Here is a 20,145-nt window from a genome sequence, read left to right as displayed (position 1 = left end):
CCGTGGTAGGGGAATGTTTCGTCAAAGTTAAACTCCTTGGATCAGAATCCAGCCAAGTAGTTTCTCTCTGTCCCCCCCCCCCCCCCGCTTTCCTCCCCCAAGTTGTTGAATTTATAATAGAAATCAAAATCTGAGATCTATTTTGCCATGTTTCGTGTGTATAGGTATTGAAATTCTCACCTATGCCTTGGAAAACATTTTGCAAAAATGGAATAAGTGATAATTCGGAGCAAAAGCATGCAGTTCAAAAGCTAAAGCTCCCATTGGAGAACAGAAAATTTAATGAGCTTTTAATGGAATGCAATGCTCAGAGTAGTAAATTATTTGTTAGTTGACGATGCAATCAGCATGCTGATTAAGGTTGCTTGGTTTTTTACTAAACATTAACTGAATGAAAACGGTTAGTCCTTGTTGTTCTGCTTGGGGGGCTTTCGTGAAGCAAATGGACTTTCAGAACAGAGATTGTCAATAAAGGTGAGTGCACTCCAGGTGTCATTTGAATATGGTGATAAAATACTTCTGATAAATATTTAAAAGCATTTTAAATCCTCAATGTTCGCCTAGTGTATTGTGAACTCTGTTTAAAGAAACAGTGGGCCTAGACAGGCCTTCCATCAATCCCTGTTTCTCTCTAGCAAGATAGATATTTTATTTTATTTGGTAATGTTTTAGTATTACCTTAAAAATGCACGTTTGGGCGTAAATGTAGGCAAGTTACAGATTTTGGAGAGTAAATCTGCAATAGGAAATAAAAACTACTTGAAGGAGAAATGACTATTCCCTGGCTAGATTAAAAGTGTAATTAAAGCTCTTCTAAATCTATGTGCAGTATTTATGGACTTAAAATTAGGTATTTTTTTAATGCTAAAACCTGTTTTTTATGAAGGGAAATCCCATCATCTTAACACTGGTGCGAGATTTCTTTTTACTTTAGCGGACTAGAAGAAAAGCAACAAAACAAAACTCCAGTGGCATTAACACCACAATAGGGAGGGAGGTTATTGTTCTTTTATGTATGTTGACTGTAAATATTTAGTCTATTGAATCTTTAGACAAGTCTTGGATTGCACAGATCAATCCACGTATTGACTGAGTATGCGTCTGTTTTAAGACAATGTTTATCGTTTTGGTCGCCTGTCTGCTTTGGTCTATAGATTTACGAGAGACAGAAAGGGGAATTTAGAAAAAAAAAATGAAGAATTATAGGCTAGAAGCTTTGCATTTTATGTTAACGACTACCAAGTTCCTCATCTATAAATCCCAATTAGTTAAATCATCGCGTTATTCCCTCACAATGATCAGATACCTTTAAAATCCGATAAATAACTATCTATGTGTTTTGACTATTCCTGTTTATGACCCAAGAGGTTAAAAGCCTTTGACTGGCATTTGACTTCTGACCTCATATAAATGTTATCTTATCAGTTCCTGCTTGTTAACTTGTATTGAGTGCTTGTCCCTGATGGCTTTTAGATAAAGGGGTTTTTATTATATTTCCTATTGAAACTGAACCACTTGCTTTGTTCTTCGTCTGCAGTCTCAGCCCACATAGTAACCTTGTAACCTAACAATTTTGCTGAATAGACTAAAATCCAAACTATTTACAGTTTATATGCAGCCTTATTTTTGTCTAAACTCGCTGGATTTAATCTAATGTTTTGTAATACATTTTTTTATTAAGCTTCCATTTCGTGAGTATAAATCCAACGTTGATCATTACCTTTTTTATTACTATCATTTTTAATAATTGTAGATTTCGGCCAAGAAGCGAGATGTTAAGAAGATCATGCAAAGATTGGGGTTATTAGCAAAAAAAAAAAAAAAAAAAAATCTCAGAAGCCTCTCTAAAAACACCCTAAAGATATATTTTAACTATTGAGCTGCATTATTCGCACTCTATTTTCTCATCTGCTAAAATAATGCAGTTGTTACATGCGTCTACCCTAATTCTGCCTTTCCTATTGAAGCGATATCTTATGTCTTACATATTTTTCTATATCTTACTGTCTATTCTCACTCACACAAACTTGTGGATATCAAAATGATGATTAACGTGCAGTGGGCATTGCTTTAGACAAACATATATAACGTTCACTTGTATGTATATAAGCCTATATGTGTTTAATGCATTTTATTACTGTTTGCGAATGTTAGGAGAAAACAAGTGTAATTCTTCTGTGTGATTTCCTAAAGAGCATTTTACATTAATTTTCCTACAGAATTTGGACTATAATCATAGAGAAAGCATGAAAAGGCAGCCATCTTGTGGGTGTCATCTTGCACTTTTTCTCCTTGGTTCTTTTCCACCCAGTCTCACTTCTGCTGTGATATTGCCTTTCACCTTAATTAGCCTCGAAGACAATACTAGATATGTAAAAATATATTTTCATCATTCCATAGGCTACAGAAAAGTTGCATTCCCCTTTGGCACTTCAGGCAATCACTGTCTAGTGGTTACAAGCAAACTACATCTGCCTTTATATTTACTCATACATATGAATGAAACATAATTTTTGCATCGTATGGCTCTCTGTTGAAATGTATTTACAAAAAGCAAATATGTAAGCAAAATATTATTATTCTTGTGAACGAGATTAATTTGTCTGCAAACTAACATGCAGGTATACCATTCAGGAATGACAAAATAGGAAAACTGCTGGATGCTTCCTTTTCCAAATTAACTTCGTGCTATATAATCTAATGGGATCTATTGAAAGACTTACTTACTGCTTAATCGTTCATATTTTCTCTGTAGAAAGCTTAAGAGCATAAGTTCCTTTTAACGTCGATTCTATTTCAATATGTCGATCATATTTCAACAAAAGGAATATTTAATGCAATTCCTAACTTTGCACTTAAACTATTGTATAGTTTAAAGATATCAACTCAAAAAGGAAATTTCCCTAAAAAACACTGTTTGCTATGTAACGTAATAATTACACGACCTGGTATTATTCACTTTCTGCCCTTCTTTTTTTTTTTAAGAAGGAAAGTCAAATTCTAGACCTTAAATTCTACCACCAAAAACGTGAGAATCAGAGAGTGAAGTTATTTGTCAACGAAATAAATGCCGTCAGCAACACCGTCATTAACATGCCGACTGTTTGGTTCAGGATTAGCTGCTACAGAGGTTATTGATTATGCCACTATTGGCAATTTACCAACAAACTTTCAATAGTAGTTTGAATGCAGTGTTTTTCATTTGTTTGAAAACTTGCAGGAAAATGGAAAACTTTTTTTTTTTTTAGAAAGTCTCGAAATGCAGAACAAAATAGCAACACTAATTAGTGCGCGTTTGTTCGGATCTTTGTAAATGCAAAGCGCGTTGGAAGTGCTAAGTATTATTAATAACGCTGAGGACACGGGCAATTCGTGAGTCTGGTGTTTCAGAATAAGAACCCCCGCACGTACATCCGCTCACCCCCCAAAAATAATAAAAGGAATAAAAAGAGAAAAATCTCCTCTCTCCTCTTGCAAGAAAACATAACCCAAACTTTTGTTTCTCCTGTTTTCGGAGGATTTTTTTGAAAAAACTTCGCAGGCAGCAATTGGCGAGATCCATTTCCAAAAGGAGAAATAAATGCGGATTAGGAGGCGAACAATTACCGCCTCTCCCCCCACCGCCGCCTCCCGACCCCGACCCCGACCGAAACCGCTTCCCAGCGTGGATCGGCTCCGGGAGGCACCACAGGGACCTCTCCGCGCCGCGTTTGCCGGACGAGCCCGCACCCGCCTCGGGCGCAAACTACGCCCACTTCAGCCAAACTTCACCCCGGGCAAAGCGGGCGCGCACGTGCCGCCGCGGCCTGCGGGGGGGGGGGGGGGCACCCGGGCCCGTCCCGCACCCCATTTTCGGTCCCGCGTGGCGGTGGGATGCGGAGACGTCGCGTCCCCCACCACCACCCCGCCGCGGCCGCGCAGCTTGCGCGCCTGCCCGCGGGCGGCGGGTGCGCGGGGGAGGCTCCGCGCTCTGCTGGCCCAGAGCAGCTCACGTCCCCTCACAGACTGACTTCCTCCTGTGTAAAGACAATTAACTCGTTCTGCTCCTCTTAATGGCATTAGCAGCGACGCTCTGCAGCGCGATGCGGGTGTTTCTCCTGGTGCCGGACCGCAAAGCCGAGGCCCGGCCAGCTGTGCAGGTCCCGGTCCCTCCCGCCCTCGCCCTCGGCTACAGCGGGCCAAGCAGGAGCCCCGCAGGTGCCGGACCCCAGCCCGGGGGGACCTGCCGCCGCGGCGGGCAGCGCCCTTTGGCACCGAGCGCCCTAAATCAGCCCTAGAGGCTGCGGCGGTGAAAGGGGAGGCAGGTAGCTTCAGAGGCTGCCCAGACACGTAAATCTTGTCCCGGGCTTTGTTCAGCGCAGGGGCGAGGGGCTGAACCTCTGGCGCTCGGGAGCTGCCAGACTATCGCCCCTGCCAGCGCCCGGCCCCGGGGTGCTGCCCGCCGTGCGGCCGGGCCAGGGGCTCCCGCCGCCCCGGGCGCCCCTCGGGTAGGGGGAAAGTCAAGTCCGGAGAGCTCCCGTTTCCACTGCACAGCCAAAACCAAGATGCATCTGGGCCGTTATGGTAGGACAGCGCCCGTAAAAAGATTATTTGAACCACAAAGGCTTTCATCGGGGGCTGGCGATGCCGCAGAAAGGGCCTGCTAGAAATTAGCAGCCTGTGCCGGTATTCGGAGAACAAGAGTGACAACTTATTGCAAGTTCTCAAGGAATCATTTATATTTCACACTCCAGCAGGCAGCTGATTTGAGATTGTCTGTTAGCATAACAAAGGCTCTGAGCCTGTGAACTTCAGAAACCTTTCGACCTCTTAGCTGCTGGCATGAATAGCCCCCAGCCCTGCCTATAGAGATCTCCCAAAGCTCCCCTGTTCGTGGCTAAATTGTTAATCAGGGTAATTTAATATAGTTTTCAATATGCCTCATCTCTTATTGGGCAAGGTATTCACGGATCTCGCCCCCTCCCGAAAGCGGAGCTCGCCTTTATTCAAGTGCGAGGGGGCAGCTGCAGAGCCCCCGCGCCCAGCCGCGCCGGCCTGCGCGCTGCTGCGCGGAGCGGAGCGGCCCCGCGCACCTCACCGGCCTCTCCCGCGGCCCGGCCCGGCCCGGCCCGGCCCGGCCCGGCCCGGCCCGGGCGCCTCGCTAACGCGCCCCCGCCCCCCGCTGCGGCGAGCCCCGCCGGGCGCTCCGCGGCCGCGCACCGGCCCCCCAGCCCGGCCCTGGGGCAGCGAGCCGGCGCCGGCCGCCCCCTGCCCCGCCCCCGGCCTGGCCCGAAAGGGGAACCCGCCCGGGTGCCCGGCCCGCTCCGCCCGCGGCCCGCGGGGCGCTCGGCGCGGCGGCCGCCGGTGCCGGTGCCGGTGCAGAGGCCGCAGCAGAGGCTCCCTCCCGCGGGGCGCGGAGCGGGGCGCCCCGGCCCCAAAGCTGCTGCAGGAGAAGTTGCTGCAGTGCAAACTGGGGGGCCCGCAGGCGCCGATGTTGGGGGCCGGGCGGGTTTGGCTTCGCTCCGCGGCTGCGGGTTACGGGCAAGCTTCAGGCTCGTGGCTACTGCCCGCCGGCAGTGCTGAAAGACGGCGGGATCCTGGGTCATGGGCTTCCCTCGGCAAGAGGGTCACGCAAGAATGCGGCCCAGGCGCTGCCCCGGCGCGAGGCCGTGCGGCGTTTCCCGTGGGCTTGGGCCGCAGAGTACGTGGGCTCCCGGTGCGAAGCGTGGGCAGTTTCGCTGTGCTTTGGGAGCCACGCGCTTCAAACAAAGTTGTTCGGCATAATACTTCTTTTAAATGCCTAAAATCGCGCCGCAGTCCCGTTCACGTCTAAAGGTCTTGAAATAGATTGGTCTTGAAATAAAAGGACGAAAGAGCAAAAAAAGGTAGCACGTAACTGCAAATATGGTCAAATCACAAACGTATTTTCTGCATCTTACTTTCCTAAAGTAGGGGTTGTGCTTCTTCGCGTTTTATTTGCACACTTCTACTTCTGTGTTTCCGTCTATGGACATCAGTGACACAACCAATGTTCTTAATTTCTTTTTTCTTTATTTAAGCTCGGAATTCGTGCTTGGTTTCCTTGATAAAAATTTCTTATATTTTTACAGATTTTTCTCAGATTTTTAGAAAGTATACAGAACAAGCTTTAATCAAGACGAGATTATGCTTCTAGTATCTATCAGATATCTTTTGAACAGTCAAAAAATCCAAATAAATACGGAAGTCTTCTCACAGAAATCCAAGAAATAACCTCTGGTTCCTTTTAATTGTAAGAGGGTAAAATGGCAGCAATTTTTCCTTGCTTTTTCCTCTTTAACACTTTTTTCTTTTTTTTTCATTAATTTTTTTCCTTCATTAGAATTTATGATCCATACCTATCATTACACTTTCATATCTCTGAGTTTCTCTTAAATTTTCCTTGAGAGGTTAATAAACACACAGGAGAAGACGCCTTTGCTCTGTGCTCATACAAAAGTATATTTTCAGGATTTCTTCGCAAATTATTTTTAGTTTCTTAATTAAAATAATTATATTTTGATTGAATATCAAATTAATTCCATTTTGATTAAAGAATGATGTGGGTTTTTTTCCTCCCAGCAATTAAAGAACAGGTTTTCTGTGCATTAGGAGCTATTTGCTTAGGTTGTTGTTTCAAAGCTGCTTCCATCTAATGGTACAGTTTGGGCCTATTGTATTGAAAAAAGGATGTATATTTGGGATGGTGTTTGACAGGGGGAATGAACGCAGACACCAGAACAATTATATTACAATCCCATTGGGAATGCCAGCACCAAATTTAGCCAGACTGATGGGGCACTGTCTAGACGGTCCCTTTTGTGTATCAGCTGTTTTTTCCCTGCTTTATTGTCCAGCTTGAATATATGGCTGGAACCTGCATATGGAGCCCAAACATAACCATTCCTGCAGCCATACTGTGCTGTAAAAAACAAACAAAAAACCCTCCCAAACCTGCAACCATCTCGGTATCTGAATAGGTATAAAACAAACAAACAAACTGCTTTGCACAAAATGGGTAGGTGTGCGTGTATTTACGCACACATATGTTTACAGATAATCATTCTCTAATTAAAAATGCAGTTGAGGAGAATTATCGTTTGAGATCACAGGTGGAAGCATAAGACAGCTTGGCTGTTGCTCTGTAGTTTTTTCGTGGGGAGGGAGTTGGGGGTGATTTTGGAGGGAGCTTGGTTTTGTAGCAGACATGGAGATGAGGGTAGAAATGTTGCTCTCTTTCATGTGCTCCACCTCTTCCCCAAAGAAGATAGAAAATAAATAAAACAAGCAGGTTTTGTGAAGAGGCAGTTAGGAACTATCGTACATGTAAATTACAACCTTTCATTTTTGAAAAGGGCAAAGGATAAAAAGAAGGAATATTTATTAAATGTTTACACTGTAATTAGCAGCACAGACTGCTCAGCTTTTCACTCACTGAACCTAATACCCATCTGCAATTTGGCCTGCTCTGAAGACGCATAGGCCTGCAGGCCATTTAGCATTATATATTTTTCAGTAAAAAGCATCAGAAACCTACAAGAAAGTAATTGCTACAAAACTTAACCATATCAATTAAAATGCACCATGCCACTCTGTCACAAGGGGATTTTTTTGCCACTAATACCGGAAAGTCATCTTAGCTAGAAATAGCCACGAATAACGAAAAAAGAAGAGAAGCTTCTCAAAATATTAAGCTGAAGAAGTTTTAGGCACTGCACTGCACCCAGTCTGGGAAAATCTGTGGAAAGCAGTGAACTTCCTAGGCCTGCACCTTCATTTTTGGAAAGGGCGCCCTGTAGGCAGGTGCTCCCGGAGACGGTTTTGTTTGGCCTTGGCAAGGTGCCTGCTGCCTATCACACTGAGCGGTAATGGCTCGGTTTTCCCGCATCTTACCTGTTTCTACCCATTTTCTCCTCTTTCACGTCAGAAGCTCTCTGGGGAAGGGGCTGGCTTTTATATTTTGCGTTTTCCTGGTTGTGATTAGACAGGGGCATTGGTAACAACAGACTCTCTTGTTTACATGCTTATTTGCAAAATTTACTTGCGTCCAGCCAAGAAGAGCTCTGCCACGGTCCGTCCGTGCTTTTTCAGACTGTCCTTTTTAGCAGACCCTTGCAGATATTCTGTACTTACATTGATAATGCTACTTCTAAAGTGGCACATGAGGTCAGGTATTACAGATTTATAATCAAGAATCATATGCTCTTCTGGTCTGTAGTCTGAAAAGCCTAATAATTACAAATACACATGCACAGGTCACGCTGTGGAGTCACCACTGTGCCCTCATGGCCTGCCGCAAAGACAAGGAAGGGAGCAGAAATCTTTGCGATAACATCTGCAGTTCCTGAAGTGAACGGCATTTGTTCTGCAGCAGGTTTCTCGCTCCCTGTGTATTTGCAGATGTCCCTTCATAGCATGGTTTTGATAAAGGCCTTGCAGAGCTCAGGAGCTGTTTCAGACGGCTTGGAAACAGATCTAGTGAGGTACGATGTTCTCCAAATAAGTAGGTATATAGGAATGGTCACTTCTTATCGAATAAATGTTTAGTGAGGGAAGCAGAGGCCTGGTATGATCGGACAGAAAAATCCACCAAAGAGGTGACTTTTGCAAATGACTTCTTGCAAATGAAGCACCACCAGTTTAAAATAGTCATCTTAATTGAAATTAACCTCTGAGACTTTGGTTAGTTCCTAATGATCATCAATCCGCGATGTCCTCCTACCACCACCGGGACTCTGAGAGCAGTTACACTGCTCCTTTAAAGCAAATAACACCATCTCTCTACTTTCTTTCCTTTTTTTCTCCTTTCTCGCTCTCCACCCTCTCTCACTGCAAAGATGACATCTCTGAGGTTGAAATTAAAAAAAGCACCTACATCTTAGCCGTATGCACTGTTCCTGACCTGTGGGTAAATGCTAGACTGCCGGTTTCCAAGCCGTGATTTCCCGGCCCTTCCTGCTCCCTCAGGGTCTAGCGCAAAGTCTCCTGCTGTGGGCAATTAGGTTCTGATCCGTTTTTGTGGGGGGTTAAAGGAGAAGGAGTTTGTTTCCTGGTTTTGGTGAACACAGAAGGTCGCACGAACCCGCTGAGTGATTTAATGTTTATTCGTGGTGTGTCAGGGGAGTTAAACGGCTGCAGAGTTATGATTGAGATCACAGGACTCGGGGGCCAGAAGGAAAGGGGCGGCCGTACCGAGCGGCACGGCGCACTGTTGCACACTTTCTATATGTAAGTGCCAATTGAAAGCGTTAGACCTGTAATTCCCATTAAATTCATTCACAGCATCTGAGTATTTTGCGGTTGGCGGCCCGGTTGCCCAGCCCCATGGTCAGGCAGGTTGGCTTAGACGAGGCCGCTGAAGGCCAGGTCCAGCTGAGCTCTGCAGAGCTCCTGGGGTGGAGATGCTACCCCCTTTCTGAGCAACCTGGGCCGGGGTTTGATCACCTTTGTGGGAAAAAACCAGAATTTCTCTCTATGTCATTGGAATTTGCTATGTCCCAGTTTGCACGCACTGCCTCTTACCCTACCACCCCACCTGCTATGGGGAGCGCTGCTCTTTCCAGGTGTTGGCTCCCATCGCCATATAACCAGGTCTCCAACTGAGACTATAATTAAGAAACTGTAACTCAGACACCAAGTGCTCAGATATCATGGCGATGAGCACAATGTAAATGCCTGGAAAAACTGTATTAGCAAGCACGGTTTTAATAAAATGCTCAGAAGCCTTCCCAAGGATTAATCGGAGCTGAGGAGCGTGTGCAATATGCACCCTTTTCATATGGGGATGCTCCAACGTGGCGATGCCGACACTACGCGAGTGGGTCTGACGCGTACCCGCATTCTCCATCTTTGGTCCCCCACTACCAAGCAGCAATTGTCTTTCCTTTCTCTCTCTCTCTTCTTTCTCATTCCTAAAATAATCCCTTCAAATCAGTGCAGCTAATAGACTTTTTATCAGGCTGGACCCCTAGTCTGTCATAATTCTGTTTTCCAATCACCCTGTTTGTTTAAGTTAGAATAAAACTATTTAAATCAGTTTCTTGTAATCTTGAGTTATTTATAGATAAAATGATTTACGTGTTTGTGAGCTACCTGCTATGGGCACAGTATTACTGAAGGTTTTTCTTTGGGGATTACAACACCATTTAAGTTTATTTTCTTGTTTTCCACATCATATTTTGATCTCCTAGAGGAAATAACTTATTCTTTCTATCTCTTTCTTTCTCCTTAAGATAAAATGCCCACTTTTGGCTACATTTATTTAAGAGAGTAATGTAGTTTATCAATTTGCTTGTTTGGAACTAGGATTGAATTTGTGTTTGGAGAGCATATGCCAAAATCACTCCCTTTTTTTTCTACTATAGTGAAAGAAATTCAAGAGATTTTTATCTAAAAGTCCTACTTCCAATACTGATTATTTGGGTCAGAGTCTGATCTTTACAGCACTAACATAAAGTAGGGTGACTTCTACCAGAGTCAATACAATTGCACAGAGTAAAAATAGTGTAAGTAAAACAAAATCAGATGTGCACATTTACAGTAGACTTTCTGTCCGAGTGAAGTGGTTGCACTGCACACTGCTCACGCTTGGTGAGCCAGGTCTGAATGTGGCCCTCTGTGGTGGCTCCTTGCATTGAGTTAAGCTCAGGTGTTTGTTTTTAAGCAAAGAGTTGCATAACTTCTATACTTGAGAACTACAAATAAATGTGACATCCTTTCTAACCAGAGTTACCAGTCATCGAGCCCAATGAGAGTAAAAATATTTCCAAGTGATTTAACATGATACAGCCATCCTGGCTCCAAATGTTGGCAGTGCTGTAGGAAATCAGCTAGCAAATTGCTATGCCAGAGAGCCGCCGTCCCAAGCTACCTTCTGGCTGGGATCGCTCCCTGTGTCGCTGCCGGAGCAGAAGAGAGGGCAGCAAGGCCAGGAGCAGGAGGCAGCAAGGCCAGGTGGGACCTGCAGGCGGTGGCCTCACGACTGGTCGCAATCCCAGGGCAGGTCCTTGTGCTGCTGGGTGTCCACGGCTGTGAGGAGCGCGAGGAGCATGAGGAACGCAAGGCGCATGAAGAGCGTGAGGAGTATGGGGAGCATGAGGAACATGAAGAGCAGGAGGAGCAGGAGGAGCAGGAGGAGCAGGAGCAGCACAAAGAGCGGCCACCATGTGCAGACAAGGGCCTGAAGCCACCTGGCAATGAGACAGACATGGAAAAAGAGGCAAACAGGACCAAAATCTAGCTCAGAGCCTGGTAATGGTCTGAAGGAGCCTTATCCCCATACACCCCGACCCGTCTGCCGTTGGGGCTGAACCAGCAGCTGCCAATTCACCGCTGGTTTTGCCTTACTGCCATCATGGCAAGGGTACCTGAAGTGCTGCTTTCCGACAGCAGTGCGGAAGCAGATCTCCGTTCTCGCCGAGTCCCCGAGGACGGTAACCCGCCGTGGGCCGGGGGGCGACGGTGCCCACGCTCACTGCCAGCCCTGCGCCCGGCCCTGCATCGTGCTCCCGGCACTGGCACCCCGGGGCTGCCTGGCCATCTCCTTGCCCGGGGAATTTGCACCTTGGGTAATGGAGAATTTCGTCCCAATAAATTATGGCTAAAGATACTTAAACCTCTGCATAATCCTATCTGTGTAATCCTTAAAATCTCATGCTTGCGCCGACAAAATATCAGCGAGAAGGAATGAGGCAAGAACTGTGTTTCGGTCGTAGCTTTGAGTGACCAAGCCCTGATGGTTTATGTGACATCTTTAATTTCACCGGAGCACGTTTTAATCGACCTTTCAATGGTGCGTTTTCCACAACAGGGGAAAAATAAAAATGTTAAGTGCACGGCAGTTGTTGAGACAGGCCGCGGCGGCTCCTCCGGCTCTCCGGGCTCTCGCCGGCAGCTCGCGTTGCTGCCGCGCCGCGCGGGTGGAGCGGGGCAGCTCCTCGGGGCCGGGCTCTCGGGAGCCCAGGCAAAGCCGGAGGATGCTGCCGAGGGCCGTCGGCTGCAGGCGCTTTGCAGCGTCCAGCCCAGCAGGCCGACTTGGCCAGCGTCGCTCGGAGGCAGGATGTTTCTGTTGTACAAATATTTTAAAATTGCTATTGTCTGCCTTCCATATCCTTGCATCTTACATTTACTTCAGGTTTTTTTTTTTTTAGTAACTAATATAATCTTACAGACCATATATGAAGACTTGTTAACATAGGTACTAAAGGAACTTCTGCAGCCTAGAGACTGAGGACCATTCTGTGTTAGCTGGACGTTAAAGATTTCATTACGCCATAAAAAGTAGTTTGTGTGTTATCCCCTTGTAGACTTTCAGCTGTGCAAAGGGTTATTGTGCCTGTGTAAATCAGGTTAATGTTATATTTCTGTTTTTTAAAAATAATTAAAAAATCAGTGGCAGTGAATTTGTCACAACAAATTTGAATTTTCAAATTTCCTAAATATGCTGAATGCAAATGATAGTACCATTTTAACTTAATAGGAACTTAAAAAGTATTTTACACCAAAAAAAATTCATTTTAGGACTTTTTAATTTTATTGTAAACTTTGTTTTGTAGGAAAATACTAAATTTCCATACTTTGTATGGAAAATACTAAAAAAAAGATTTCTCCATTACTCATTCTGCACTGCTGAATTTACTCTGTTTTAAAAGAAAGGTACAAATCCCTGATCTCTTCTGCCCTTTTGAAAAGCTACTAACTAAAAAGAAAAGAAACACACAACGAGACAGTAGACAATAATCCTGAATTAGCAGAGAGATGAACTCACTATTTAAGTCTTTCCTACAGTTTGCTGATTCTTCTGCATGTGATAGCTGATGTAGGAACCTGCATGGGACTCAGGAGGAGGAATGTAGGTGGAAAAGAATAGGGTTTTGAAAGAGTCTGATTCAGTCCTTGCACCTGCCTTGGTTGCCAGCTTCAGGCAAAACATCTTTGACCCCTTAAGAGAAGTTTGTACAGTTTTATTTTAGAAACTGCCGCCTCATTTTATGCTGCCCACCCTGCCATGCAGGGAATGTATAGACCCTCAGATTTTTTTTTTTTTTTTTTCCTTGAATAAGAAGTACCCAATCAGGACCAATATTCAAACAACTGAGTTATTAATATGTTAGACCGCGCTTTGGCCTACCTTCTTCAGACAATCAGAGAAAAAGAAGCAACCAATGAATCCGTTAAGCCTAGAAGAGCAGAACCAAATTTCAAATACATCATGTATGGCCTTTCGTAAACATGTTTTTGCAATAGTATCGAGGTCTGCTTTGAATAGCTGACGACTCCAACTCAGGAAAACATCCCTGTTGCAGGAAGGGTTCTTGGCAATATGCTCCAAAAAAGGCCTGTAGCACCTTGGGCGTGAGGAAACCAGGCAGATAGTTGGGGTAAAGCATGTGGGCAGGACGCTGGGCCTCGGCGAGGGCCGGAGCACAGGGTGGCCGGAGCCGGCCGCCCCCATGGGACCCGGCCGTCGCCATCGCCGCCCCGAGCTTCGCCTTGCTCTGCCCCCACCGCTTACAGACAAACGCCGGAGAAGGGGTCCCTCTCTCCCCCAGACGTGCGTGACACCTAGGCGTCCAGCTACACATGCCCAAAAACCAGAGAAGGAATTTCACCCGTGGCGTGTAAATTTTCTCTGTTTCCAAATATATAATGATTTTACCTCCTGCCACCTTAATGCTCAGAGTGCCTGAAAATAGGGCGTTTATATCTGTGTAAAAGGCAGTTTCCTAAAGCAATCCATCACATCCTTCCAGCCCTGAAAAAGCCCACGGCAAGGCTTTCCAGGCATCAAATATCCAGAGCCAGAAAAGTCACGTTTGGTGTTTGTAAGGTTTTCATTGCTCCCTCTGAGCCTGCTGCATTTGAACTGATAATTATCAGGAGAACTTGGCTCTACAGGTGTAGGTAGACAAAAAATAGTCTCTGTAAAATGCTTTAATGCTCTCTAAAACATTCCTAAAATAGGTTTTCTGTGAGAGTATATTGCACATCCAGAAGGCAGGATGTGGAGGCAGGGTGTAAACATTTTACTGATGCTCATCTGCCGGGAACTGCCTTATCACAGCACAGTCAGCCATGTGTAACATGACCAGCCACACTTACAGGGATAAAATCTTTATTTGAGGCTACATCATATATCCTGTGTGACTGCGTATTTCAGAAAATATCTAGGGTCCTTCTGTCACTTATTTTATCTAATATTTTCTGCTAGTAAAAATTAAAGAGAAGGAGAGGAAATACTCCTCCTTGTGCCCTGGCTTTCCCCAGCTGGCTTTCACTCTGTGCCTCCTGTCACGTCTTCGCCTGGACCCTCCTCTCCCTTTCTCCTTTTAGTTCTGCTTGTCTTTCTGTGCCAAGCTGCTTTTATTTTTCCTCCTTCCCCTTGCAGCTCAGCGCGCAGACCGCAGCCCTCAGCGTGCGCCCGCCAGGTCCGGGCTGGAGGGCAGCGGGGCCGCTGGCTGCTTGCGGCTCCCTTTCCGCTGTGCCGCAGAGCGCGCTGGTCGCCAGCCCGGCGGTCGGATTCCTTTCGAGAGCCTCAAATCACATTCAAGGAAGGTACTGAAGGACAATATTCAGGGGCTCTGATAAAGTGTAAATTAAAAATTCAAGTCTGTGCAAGAATAACAGAATTACACGAGAGCAAATAATTGTAAAAAAAAAATCCATATACATACTAGGTTTGGCACAAGAAACATTTATGAAGTTTAATGCGAAGGAAGAGTTGACTGAGGTGAGAGAGTACTTAGTCTTTTCTTTGTCGGAGGAGTGTTTGTCTTTCACGAAGAAATACAGCTATCTTTTCTTGCATGTACATAAATATTTAGATGCTTACAGAGACACTTAAACGCTCTGGTTAGGAAATTATCGTTGGAGTTTAATAGATTTTGTGGCCATGAGAAACCTCTGTGATCTTGCAGCCCCGGTGGGGTCTCACATATGTGTTAAAGCAGAGGCGTTTTCACTGTGATTTCAGGAGCAGAAGGCATCCTTCCGCTCTGCAAATGACCATTCCCAAGTTCAATACCTTGTGCTCAACTACAGTGCCTTTCAAAAGAGCTCTTTTACAGCAGAAACATTTCATGATTTTTGTTTCTAGGTTTGCCCAAGTGCTTAAAGAAGCTGTAATTTCAGATGTATGATTATACAGATCATGCATATTGTAATCCACCTTCTTCCAAATCCATATGATTTGCTTACCAACAAACAGTTCACTGCACTAGGGTCACAATTCAGCAACTATTTAAGCAGATGTTAAATTTTGCTTTGGTTGAAACTAGATTTCACTGCAATAGAGAGAAAATATTCTGAATATCTGGGCCTTTGAGCAACTATTCTTCCTTTTTCTAGCAAGCCATTTGATGTTCCAGCAGAAAAGTCAGTTTAAAATGTCCCCGGCTTCCTCTTCTCTCCGCTTACTCTTTCCCAGTCCCAAACTGCATTTCAGTACCCCCGCATGCCACATCACTTTCCCTTGGACAGCCAGGCCAGCTTACAAGGTTTTGTCTCGCGGCTGGTCGTCCTCGCAGTTGTGCTGATACGGATGTCCCTGGGACTGCACTCGGCACCAGGTCAGCAAAAGGATCCGGATAAACAGATGAATAAACAAAAACTTCATTTTTTAAAGTTATTTTAAATTGGATTGTTGGAGTCGTAATCTGCTAAAAGAAAAAATAATTCCCCAAAATGATATTTTTTTTATCCTCAACCCTTTGCTGATCAGAGTTACAGCTCGGCTCCACAAACAGCTGCACTGGCGCAACTCCGCAAGAGACAAACGGGAAACTTGGGAATTTAGACATAGCTGAAGGTGTTCGGGCGCTAACGCGGCTTGTCCCCAGAGCAACGTGTGACAGGCCAAACGAGATAAACTGGGGCGATCTGGCAGCACCAGGGCTGAGCCTGCGGGGAGCCAGAGCACGGGGTGAGGCTGCTCTGCGGCTGCTCCCCGGTCCCGGGCCGCTTCCCCCCCGTCCGAGCGCGCAGGCGAGGCGAAGCGGAGCAGGGCTGCAACTGCAATGCAGCTCGATTCACCTCCCCTTCCTGAAATTTCCCTGTTGCTACTAGCAATTGTTAAAATTTGCAAATTAAAAAATAACAAAAAAAGACAGGCAGTCGTCCCCTGCCGCCCTCCGCGGTCACCTGGCCCCTGCCCGCAGGGCTCGTGCTGGAGAGGAGAGCAGGGCGGATTGTCCCTGCCAGCGCTGCCGTTCCCGTAAATGAGAATTAGTATGATGTGTTGTGTGACTCTGTGGGTAGATGTGTGTTTCTTATTGTGGATAAGTGTGTTTCAATATAGACACGTAATGGATGTCTAGCTGTCTATAACTCTGTCTCAGCGCCTCTCTATTTCTCTCTTTCTCTGCTGGAGTGTAATTTCACCTCTCTATTTATACTATTACAGTCTCAATTTTATGTCTGTTTTCTAAAAGCGCTTGAATTAGACTATTTGACATTTCCTTGTGCTAACGTGCTCTCATCCAGAGCGAATCCTGTTTTGGAGGGAATATTAATATTTCTATGAAGCAGGAGAACTGAGCAGGTGTGACAGGCACCCGCCACAAAGAGCGAGCAGCGCTCTGCCCCATACGCTTTAATCTGCTGTGATACCAGTCTTCCCACGATGCGTGAATAAACAGGGGTATCATGATTAATGGTAATTAATTGTGGTGTTGTTATGGCTTCTTTTTTGTGTTGCTGTAGGCTCTGCGGAAGATGCCACGTGCAGATGTCACACCTATGCAAGGAGCTTGCAGGCTGCAGCAGACTTACTTTGGATTTAGAGATTTTGGCCTAATGCAGATACTTCTGGGAAGTTCAGTCTGAGCCATCTGCACCAGGTGCCTCAGAAAAAAATATGCATTTTCAAGATAACACTGGAATCTTCCAGACAAGGAGCCGCTCCGCAGCAGCACAGAGAAAGCATGGACAGAGGGCGCGATCCTGGTAAATGAAACTACGTGGGTTTACACCTGTTAGCCGTGTGCCTTCCTCCCCCTTTGACTGGTGTTTTATTGATTTAAAAAGTTTAATTCTGAGAGCGGGTCGCAATCACGGGATATACAGCATGCGCAGAAATCAGAGCTGCCGTCACGCGGGAGGCAAGGATGGTCCCTTTCTGTGCGCTCTTAATTAATGACGGAATTATTTTGGAAATATTTAGAGCCGGGCTAATTTCTTTTGAGCTCCGTCTCATGTTCCTGGAGCACAATAGAAAGCTGACTAGATGAAACCTTTGAGGAGTGTTTTACCGGTCGAGATCTAGGTTAAGTTAAAAAAATGGAAACGAGTTGACTTCGATTTATTTTACAGCAGGTCTGGAATTAGTTTGAACTTGTCGTTGCTTTGGCAGGGAAAATAAACATTAAATAGAAGCAAAGTCAATCACATTTCAACATTTGCATTTTTACCATTGAGTGTGTTTACCTGAATTATCATCTTGTAGCAGACATCTCTGCTTTGCTTTGATCTTGCACTACCAAAGGTATTTTACAAGAAGCAGTCATTAAAAAACCCCCACACAATTATGACAATTTCTGTAAAGCTCATCAAGTAATATAAGGTGCAGGGCTTTTCATTTTAATTTTAATGTGCTGTACTGTAGAATTAAAAAATAATGAAGTGTTTTAAAGAATCCTTAGATTTTACTTCCCCCTAGTACAGCAGCAGGAGATGTGTGCTTAATGTGAAAGATGATGGCAAAATGGACTAGATTTCCTATCTAGCAGGAAGATTTATAGGACAGATAAGATACCAAGTGACAAACCAATTGTGCAATTGTGCTAATAGGAATAAAACACTCTGTGAAGCTCATGAGCTATTATTACAAATGCTTGTGTAAATACAGTGTAGTTCATTGTTACCTCTTCAAATTATGCTTATGTGCAGCTCCAAAGTACAGCCTCTGCTTCCTTGTCTGAAATGCCACTGCCTGAACCAGCTTTCTCATTTATACAAACATATTTCCTGTGTTGTCAGAGAACAGGAGAAAACAAGTCTCTCATCTGAAACACAAATGGGCCAGGGAAAGGGGTCCCATTAATGAAGCAAAGCAAAAGTCTGCAAACATGAACAAAGCAAAGTTTACAATTAATTGTCCGGTTTTGAACACCGCTCTTTTTTAAGAATTATTATAAAGTTGATGGGCAGTGTATGAATAGTTATAAATTAATAGGTAACCCCCGCACATTATGCTTTCCCATTATGAAATGTTATAGTGTAGCATAAAAGCAAAATAGATACATGAAATTGTCAGTCACATACTCATAGTAACAAGTACATATATAATTTTTAATGTGCATTAGTGATAAAAATACTCCCATTCTCCATTATAAATGCCAGGAGAGTATTTGCCAAACATCATTGTGAAAGTTGCTATCGCTAGCCTATTTAAAGGCATTCAAGCACTGAATGTCTTCAGGGTAGGCGAGGGCTGTTTGCGATGCAAGAGCGCCATTGGAATCGGCGGCTGAATTACCAAGATGGGAACTTGGACCGCAGCTTGTGCCTAACTTACAATCCTTTAACTATGAAACATTTAATCACATTGGAAAATGTGGGGCTTTAGAGGTGGCTTTTAAATTTGCAGCCCATCGGATGTCACCTTGGCCAAAGGGAAACCAGGGTGAGGATCGTCTGGCCAAACATAGATGTGATTCTGGGCAATGGTTCTCCCCATGCTAAGGTGGGCATCCAAAACAGGCCATGTGGGTCACCTCTCCAAGTGCCTGGGTGACTCGCTGCACCGCGCTGCACGTGTCTGGTGCTCTCGGAGGAGGCCCGTCCTGGATGATGGGCTGCGCACCGGGCTGCCTCGCCAGCGGGCCCGAGACGGGGTCCTCCCTTAGCTCTCGCTGCCCGGGAGGCCGGTCACTGCCCCACGCGCCTTCGCCGGACAGGACCCGCGTGTGCCTGTCTCCCTCCGCTGCGCCTGCGCAAGCAGCCTTGGAGAGAAACCCTCCCAGAACGCTCACTTAGGGCCGGATAAAAAATGTTCGTTACAGTGTGAAAGCGGGTTTGCCAGTCCGCTCCAGCTAGGAGGATGGTCTTTCCGCGCTTTCTCCTAACGGTAGCATTGTGTGTGCGTACAACGACACATCTGCCCATAAAGCGGGCACGCGAGGGGCTGCTGCGAGGAGGCAAGGGTGCGGGCATTCGGTCCACGTGCCCGGTAACGTATTGCTGGCTGCCGTCTGACAGGCAGCTAACAGGGCACAGCTGCTCCACGTGCTCACCACTCCTTCGGCCGCTCTCCGTGCCGCGGTGGGAGATGCAGCCTGTACGGCTAAGATGGTTTCCGTTCGTCTGCTTCCAGCAGCAAAAAATAGCCTCAAACAATGCTTTCCAAGATAAATGCATATTTGCAGCTAACAATGCATATTCTCATTAGCATTGAAGACAGTTATATGTGCAGCTCGGTGTGTGAATGAGCATTTTTATTCCTTACTGTCTTTCATGTTGTATTTTTGGAAGGTCCATAGAACACGTCTTCATTTATGTGGACGTGTGCAGCATCGCTTAGGCAACCATTTCCAAAGATGAGCAAAGCAATAATTCTGCCCTTTTGCACAAACCAGATTTGCACATTGTTTCGCTCCCAAACTTTTAGAAATGATCATGAGCAAACCCAACAAAATTCCATTCTTCCCTCCTATTTGAGTTAACCCTCTTGAAGTTGTTAAAGGTAAACCCATGCTGATGGGCACAGTCTAAATACCTAGATGGGTAAGAAATCTTTTGCCACTTTCTATGTAACAATATTAGCGAATGTAATACAGCATTCTCTTCCGTGGGTGAGGTGCTTTAAATAATCTCTTAAAAGATCATTGATGATTGAGGTAATGGGCTAGATACTTTTGTTTCGTGTTGTATATGGCCTGTTTATAAAAAGAGCTGGATCAGTAGTTTTGGAATTGAAGCTTTCTTGATGTATAAAAGAAGGAGTCATATTGCTGATGTACAGGACTAGTTTATTCACAGCAGGTTGACATTTGCTTTCCTGTCTTTAGGAAAAGAAGACCTGAAATGTTCTTCTGATTCAATCACCTGAAGGAGCATCAATCTGTTGGATTATAGATAACACAGTTTTGGACATCATTAAAAATGAAATAACAGTGTGTTGAGAGGTGGTTCTTTTTGTTTTAAAGTTGCACG

At 45.2% G+C, this 20,145-nt stretch overlaps 1 long non-coding RNA gene across 1 annotated transcript; it reads left to right on the top strand.

Moving 5' to 3' along the window:
- Nucleotides 1-276: 276 nt before the first annotated feature.
- LOC135324924 (uncharacterized) lies at nucleotides 277-20,108 on the top strand. The gene is made up of 3 exons (XR_010386155.1): nucleotides 277-474; nucleotides 16,696-16,938; nucleotides 20,001-20,108. It is a non-coding gene; the product is annotated as an uncharacterized LOC135324924 (long non-coding RNA).
- Nucleotides 20,109-20,145: the final 37 nt, after the last annotated feature.

Source organism: Dromaius novaehollandiae, chromosome Z (assembly GCF_036370855.1).
Source record: "Dromaius novaehollandiae isolate bDroNov1 chromosome Z, bDroNov1.hap1, whole genome shotgun sequence".
In the NCBI taxonomy this organism is placed as follows: domain Eukaryota; kingdom Metazoa; phylum Chordata; class Aves; order Casuariiformes; family Dromaiidae; genus Dromaius; species Dromaius novaehollandiae.
This window is presented reverse-complemented; position numbering and strand designations above follow the sequence as displayed.